Source organism: Silurus aristotelis (assembly GCF_946808225.1).
Source record: "Silurus aristotelis genome assembly, chromosome: 6".
Classification (NCBI taxonomy): domain Eukaryota; kingdom Metazoa; phylum Chordata; class Actinopteri; order Siluriformes; family Siluridae; genus Silurus; species Silurus aristotelis.
Genome location: NC_139579.1, coordinates 157,501 through 166,287, shown reverse-complemented (window position 1 = coordinate 166,287; position 8,787 = coordinate 157,501).

The following is an 8,787-nucleotide window of genomic DNA, read 5'->3' as shown; positions in this document are numbered from 1 at the left end:
CCTAACTTTTATTCCAGCATGGAAAATTAACAGACAATATAGCGGGAGGCAAATGCGGTATGATCTGCAACAATACCACCGAAGACTAAAATTGGCATCTTATTTTCAAAATGACACAGATCAAACTCCCCCACCTTTCACACCTAAATCGGACTGGGTCCCACCCATGGATAAACTGCCCACTGAACTTCTCACATTGTTTGATACAGACCTTAGATCCTTCAAGAGACACTGCAGACCATATTGGGAACAACGTAACCTCACTCCTGAGGAAATCAGTGCTCTTGAAGAACTAAAAAATAACCAAAACATTATCATCAAACCAGCTGACAAGGGCAGTGCAACGGTTATTATGGACCGTGAGCAATATCTGTGGGAAGGGTACAGACAATTACAGGATAGAACTTATTATAAAAAATTAGACAAACCCATTTATCCAGACACCGTACCCCTAGTCAAAGAAATAGTTCAGATCCTGTATACAAAAAAGCACATAAATGCCAAACAGAAGTCCTATCTCTTGGGGGACACAGAGCCCAGGAGCAGGAGATTCTACATGCTCCCTAAAATACATAAAGATCCGGCCAAATGGAGCAAACCCCACGAAATTCCTCCAGGAAGGCCTATAGTATCGGATTGCGGAAGCGAAACGTACTATACGGCCGAATTCCTGGACTTTTATTTAAATCCCCTTTCCACGGGCCACCCTAGCTATTTAAAAGACACATATGACTTCATTCAAAAAGTTAAAGCACTTGAAATTCCCCAAGAGGCTGTCCTGTTCACTATGGACATTGACAGCCTTTACACAAATATCGACATCCAGGAAGGAATACAGGCCGTAAAAAATATTTTTCAAAAATACCCAGACAAATCCAGGCCTGATAAAGAACTCATCCAGTTGTTAGAAATAAATCTAAAGAGGAACGACTTTGAGTTCAATGGGGAATTCTTCCTTCAAATTAAGGGAACAGCGATGGGGAAGAAGTTTGCTCCGGCCTACGCCAACATATTTATGGCAGAATGGGAGACCTCGGCCCTATCCCGAAGCCATAAACGGCCTCTTTATTATTTTAGATATCTTGATGATATATGGGGAGTTTGGACACACACAGAGAGGGAGTTTGATGAGTTTTTAACAACACTTAACAACCATAACCCATCCATAAAACTGAAATCCTCCATCGGCCAGCTCTCGGTGGATTTTTTGGACACCACGACTTACAAGGGCCCGGATTTCAGCTCCACACGAAAATTGGACATCAAGGTTTTCTTTAAGGAAACAGACACACACGCTCTGCTACACAAGGAAAGCTTTCACCCTAAACACACTTACTCTGGCCTGGTCAAATCACAACTCCTGAGGTTTCGTCGCATATGTACCCGAGAACGGGACTTCATGGAAGCGACACGAATCCTCTTTAGAGCACTCAGGAACAGGGGATATAAAAGGTCCTTTTTGAGGAGGATTTTTAAATCCTACCTCACAATAGGAACTCGGGCGGAAGGCACCAGCGTGCCGCTCGTCCTGACATATTCCTCTGTCTCTGTGAAGCTTATCAGGGAGATAAGGTCCAATTTTATACAAATATTGGGACAAACACCAAGATTCAGAGACCACAAAGTCATTGCAGCTTTCAGGAAAAGCAAAAACCTACAAAACTATTTGGTCAGAGCCAAACTTAATCCTCTTCAGCAGGGAAAACCTAAACATCAGGGACAATACCTGGAACAAAAACAACATATTCAAAACAAATTTACCAAGGAAGTCTTCACCACTCATCGCTCAAGTACAGTGCACAGCAAAAATTGTGTCTACCTCATTTCCTGTAATCAATGTGGAGCCCAATATGTTGGAGAGACGGGCAACACTATCTTGATCAGGATGACACAACACAAACACAACATATTAAAAGAAAAACAAATGGATACTTACCTGGTCAAACACTTCCGGGAGCATGGATGGGAAGCTCTCAGGGTCATGGTCCTACAGGCAAACCCACAATGGTCTGTACCCCTGAGGAAAAGAGCAGAGAGAATTTGGATTCAGAAACTAAGTACTGTTTATCCCCAAGGCCTCAATGAGAGGTGAATAAAATATTCTTAGGGGGCATTGATGGCCTGTGCAAACAGGTTAGCACCTTCCTCTGACTCTAAACCTAACCCTAACCCTAATTTCTATCCCTAACCCTAAATCCTAACCCTAATTCCTATCCCTAACCCTAAGCCCTAACCTTAACCTAAACCTAACCCTAATTCTAATACCTAACCCTAACCCTGAATTGTATCCCTAACCACAACCCTAACCCTAACCTTAACCTAATCCTAACCTTAACCCTAATTTCTATCCCTAACCCTAATTTCTTACCATAACCCTACATCCTAATCCTAACCCCAAAACCTAAACCCAACCCTAACCCTAAACCTAACCCTAATTTCTATCCCTAACCCTAAAACCTAACCTTAACCTTTATTTCTATCCCTAACCCTAACCCTAATTTCTAGGCCTAACCCTAAAACCTAACCCTAACTTCTAACCCTAACCCCAAAACCTAACCCCAACCCTAACCCTGAACTTAACCCTAATTTCTATCCCTAACCCTAACCCTAAAACCTAACCTTAACCCTAATTTCTGTCCCTAACCCTAACCCTAAAACCTAACCTTAACCCTAATTTCTATCCCTAACCCTAATCCTAATTTCTAGCCCTAACCCTAAGTCCTATCCCTAAAACCTAACCCCAACCCTAACCCTAATTTCTATCCCTTACTTTAAAACCTAACCTTAACCCTAATTTCTATCCCTAACCCTAACCCTAACCCTTAACCCTAACCCTAACCCTAACCCTGTATCCCTAACCACAACCCTAACCCTAACCTTAACCTAATCCTAACCTTAACCCTAATTTCTATCCCTAACCCTAATTTCTAACCATAACCCTACATCCTAATCCTAACCCCAAAACCTAAACCCAACCCTAACCCTAAACCTAACCCTAATTTCTATCCCTAACCCTAAAACCTAACCTTAACCTTTATTTCTATCCCTAACCCTAACCCTAATTTCTAGGCCTAACCCTAAAACCTAACCCTAACTTCTAACCCTAACCCCAAAACCTAACCCCAACCCTAACCCTAAACTTAACCCTAATTTCTATCCCTAACCCTAACCCTAAAACCTAACCTTAACCCTAATTTCTATCCCTAACCCTAATCCTAATTTCTAGCCCTAACCCTAAATCCTATCCCTAAAACCTAACCCCAACCCTAACCCTAATTTCTATCCCTAACTCTAAAACCTAACCTTAACCCTAATTTCCATCCCTAACCCTAACCCTAATTTCTATCCCTAACCCTAAATCTAACCTTAACCCTAATTTCTATCCCTAACCCTAAATCCTAATCCTAACCCTAATTTCTAACCCTAACCCTAAAACCTAACCTTAACCCTTAACTCTAACCCTAACTCTAATTTCTAGCCCTAACCATAAATCCTAATCCTAACCCTAAATCCTAACCCTAACCCTAATTTCTAGCCCTAAACCTAAAACCTAACCTTAACCCTAATTTCTATCCCTAACCCTAATTTCTAACCCTAATCCTAAATCCTAACCCCCAATTTCTATCCCTAACCCTTAATCCTAACCTTAACCCTAAACCTAACCGCTAACCCTAACCCTAACCCTAACCTTAACCCTAAACCTAACCGCTAACCTTAACCCCAACCCTAACCGGCCCGTGCCTCATGCCTGTTAAAAACCTAGGGTCATGCAAAATTCTTTAAATCATTAATTATTAATTTAATTATTATTAAATAATTCATTTAATTCATTAATCCTCATCAAATTTCAAAAAATGCCTTTTCTCAATACACTGAAATACAGGTGTATTCTATTGGCTGAGAACTATTTCTTTTTGAAATTGAGCTGGGAAATGGTTCTCATTGGCTCATTTGAATTGGACCCGCCTCTTTACACTATATAAGAGGCTGCTCAGAGGACTGAATCTTCCCCACTTCTTCCAGCTCGATTAGAGACACACTCAAGCTTTATTTTGATCCTGAATCTATTTTATTTTCAAAGAAAGAATATTTTTTGCAAATACTCTGAACAAGCCTGCCTGAAGAAGGTTCTAAGGGAACCGAAACGTTGCAACGGCTTGTTCCATTTTCTTTTGAATCTTTTGAAAAAAATATTTTGAGAATATTTCTATTTTGTTTTATTTAATTTTATTTTTCTCATTTAAACTGAGGCAACTACTCAGTTTATTTTCAAGCTCTCAGAGAGAATTTATTTTCAGGAAAATATTTCTTTAAAAGCACATTTTATTATTTTTATTTAAAATCAGGCAACTGCTTGATTTTATTTTCAAATTCTCAGAGAGAATTATTTTTGAAAAATTAAAAAAAACAAAGATTCTTGATTTCAGTTCTGTATTTTATTTTATTTCAATACACAAAAAACATCCCAAATAAATATTTTGTTTAAAAAGCAATAGAAAAGAAAAGCTTTTCGGAAAATATGATTCTGCCAGACAGAGATGGTTGGATGGTTGTCACCCGTGGACGCAGGCGTGCTGTCCGAAACACAGCTATGCACCGTCCTCACCACCGTACGGGACACCATCCACAAGGAGAGAGGCCATTCTCTTATGCAGACGTGGTTAAATATGGCAATAACCAGAACCTACGTCATGCACAGGAACAAAGGGCCCTCTTCTATGCAAATGCAGTTAAATTTTCAGGCCACACGAGGGCACCAAATACTTACCGTACTGCATCACATCAGCGGTCTTTCAGACCACAATTTTTTGAACCTCAGGTCCGTTGGGGACCTGTCACAGGGATCCCACAAAAAACAAATCAATCATGGACAACTCGTCCACAACAGCAAAAAACGAGCACACAACAGAGACAAAAAAATGTTGCTCAAAAGCAATCAGATGACCCAGATTTTGTTACAAAAACCCGTACCTTGTTCAAAATAATTAAACTGGTACACCACAAAAATAATGTGAGCCATGAACAACCTCCTGCATTGACCAAGATGGAGAAAAATCTATCCGAGGTCATTAAACCAGCTCTGCCAAATCCCACAACACAAGCCCTTATAGAAGGCAATGCTAAAAACTGGGCCTATACCACCATGTTGATCCTTAAAAACCACTATGAGGACACATTGGTGGAAGAAATGGCCAAGCTGCAGCACTATCCTTCCCAGGGCTGGGAAGAATGCTTTAACACTGCTGTGTTATGGGCAAAACGTGGGATTGGTAAAAGACTGAGATACAAATCAATACAGGATGCTCACACACTGATAGGTGACAAATGGAAGATCCCTACACCCACTACTGAGGTGGAGGACGCGAGAGAGGAAGCAGAGACGCAAAATGTCCTTGCTGCTTCTTCTCTACCACCTGACACAGCGGGCGGTGCCATAGCGGTGCAGGTCTCTGTGCACGCTGAGGCCGAGGCACACTCCCTACCAGATTTGTCCACCCAACCAGTACCAAAATCTTCCAGAACAACTTCCACCATGACAGATCCACCAAACGATTGGTCCCCTTTTAGGGAAGAGGATTCGGACAGTCAGTCCGATATCACGCTAGATCCTCCCTCCTCCCCAAAAGCACAACGCACTCCTCACCCGAGTTCCAATCCCTGTGTTAGATTGGAAGAGGAACTCGTTATTATCGAGGATCAGGGAGAGTGCGAACAGAATAATGACGGCAGCTCACAAAGGGTGACCCTAAGCCCAGACAAAATCGGCAGCCTTAGAACAGCCACACAGGCCCGTATTAACGTGGAGCTCAGGGTGCCTTCTGCAACACCATGTGACTCCAGTGAGGGTGTTCCAAACAGGCACATAAACACTTCCAGAAAGATGATTGAGTGGAAACTAACTGTCCGAAAAAAATGGCTGATTATTGGGGATTCCAATCTCTCCAGGATTCCCCCCTTTAAGAACCCAGACCTCCAAATAGAAAGCTATCCTGGGGCCACGTTCAGACACATGGAGGCCGTGATAAATAAAATCTTGGTCTCGAATGATGTAGAGCATCTTATTTTAGCGCTGGGCATTAACAGTCGGACTCAAAACGCCAAAGACACTGCCATTAAACAAATGCAGGCGGCAGTAAGAGCGGCGAAAGAAAAATTCCCGCTTGCTCGGATTTGGGTTCCGGAACTTAACTTTTCAGGAACGCTCCCAACAAAAGAGCAAACACAATTAAACATCCTGAGTGGTTACATCACTGCCAACCTGAATCATATTCCGGCCCTGCCCAGATCAGAGTTCCACACGGAGAGTGACAATATTCACTGGACAGGGAGTACAGCCGGAAAAATGCTGGAACATTGGCTTCAATATTTAAATTAAACCTCCCCATAAGCCTGCATGCACAGGAGGGGAACAAAAATGTGGTTGTTTTGGTCAAGAAAACCAAAATCACTCACCCACAATTCAGCCTGCTTAATAGAGGCCTAACTTTTATTCCAGCATGGAAAATTAACAGACAATATAGCGGGAGGCAAATGCGGTATGATCTGCAACAATACCACCGAAGACTAAAATTGGCATCTTATTTTCAAAATGACACAGATCAAACTCCCCCACCTTTCACACCTAAATCGGACTGGGTCCCACCCATGGATAAACTGCCCACTGAACTTCTCACATTGTTTGATACAGACCTTAGATCCTTCAAGAGACACTGCAGACCATATTGGGAACAACGTAACCTCACTCCTGAGGAAATCAGTGCTCTTGAAGAACTAAAAAATAACCAAAACATTATCATCAAACCAGCTGACAAGGGCAGTGCAACGGTTATTATGGACCGTGAGCAATATCTGTGGGAAGGGTACAGACAATTACAGGATAGAACTTATTATAAAAAATTAGACAAACCCATTTATCCAGACACCGTACCCCTAGTCAAAGAAATAGTTCAGATCCTGTATACAAAAAAGCACATAAATGCCAAACAGAAGTCCTATCTCTTGGGGGACACAGAGCCCAGGAGCAGGAGATTCTACATGCTCCCTAAAATACATAAAGATCCGGCCAAATGGAGCAAACCCCACGAAATTCCTCCAGGAAGGCCTATAGTATCGGATTGCGGAAGCGAAACGTACTATACGGCCGAATTCCTGGACTTTTATTTAAATCCCCTTTCCACGGGCCACCCTAGCTATTTAAAAGACACATATGACTTCATTCAAAAAGTTAAAGCACTTGAAATTCCCCAAGAGGCTGTCCTGTTCACTATGGACATTGACAGCCTTTACACAAATATCGACATCCAGGAAGGAATACAGGCCGTAAAAAATATTTTTCAAAAATACCCAGACAAATCCAGGCCTGATAAAGAACTCATCCAGTTGTTAGAAATAAATCTAAAGAGGAACGACTTTGAGTTCAATGGGGAATTCTTCCTTCAAATTAAGGGAACAGCGATGGGGAAGAAGTTTGCTCCGGCCTACGCCAACATATTTATGGCAGAATGGGAGACCTCGGCCCTATCCCGAAGCCATAAACGGCCTCTTTATTATTTTAGATATCTTGATGATATATGGGGAGTTTGGACACACACAGAGAGGGAGTTTGATGAGTTTTTAACAACACTTAACAACCATAACCCATCCATAAAACTGAAATCCTCCATCGGCCAGCTCTCGGTGGATTTTTTGGACACCACGACTTACAAGGGCCCGGATTTCAGCTCCACACGAAAATTGGACATCAAGGTTTTCTTTAAGGAAACAGACACACACGCTCTGCTACACAAGGAAAGCTTTCACCCTAAACACACTTACTCTGGCCTGGTCAAATCACAACTCCTGAGGTTTCGTCGCATATGTACCCGAGAACGGGACTTCATGGAAGCGACACGAATCCTCTTTAGAGCACTCAGGAACAGGGGATATAAAAGGTCCTTTTTGAGGAGGATTTTTAAATCCTACCTCACAATAGGAACTCGGGCGGAAGGCACCAGCGTGCCGCTCGTCCTGACATATTCCTCTGTCTCTGTGAAGCTTATCAGGGAGATAAGGTCCAATTTTATACAAATATTGGGACAAACACCAAGATTCAGAGACCACAAAGTCATTGCAGCTTTCAGGAAAAGCAAAAACCTACAAAACTATTTGGTCAGAGCCAAACTTAATCCTCTTCAGCAGGGAAAACCTAAACATCAGGGACAATACCTGGAACAAAAACAACATATTCAAAACAAATTTACCAAGGAAGTCTTCACCACTCATCGCTCAAGTACAGTGCACAGCAAAAATTGTGTCTACCTCATTTCCTGTAATCAATGTGGAGCCCAATATGTTGGAGAGACGGGCAACACTATCTTGATCAGGATGACACAACACAAACACAACATATTAAAAGAAAAACAAATGGATACTTACCTGGTCAAACACTTCCGGGAGCATGGATGGGAAGCTCTCAGGGTCATGGTCCTACAGGCAAACCCACAATGGTCTGTACCCCTGAGGAAAAGAGCAGAGAGAATTTGGATTCAGAAACTAAGTACTGTTTATCCCCAAGGCCTCAATGAGAGGTGAATAAAATATTCTTAGGGGGCATTGATGGCCTGTGCAAACAGGTTAGCACCTTCCTCTGACTCTAAACCTAACCCTAACCCTAATTTCTATCCCTAACCCTAAATCCTAACCCTAATTCCTATCCCTAACCCTAAGCCCTAACCTTAACCTAAACCTAACCCTAATTCTAATACCTAACCCTAACCCTGAATTGTATCCCTAACCACAACCCTAACC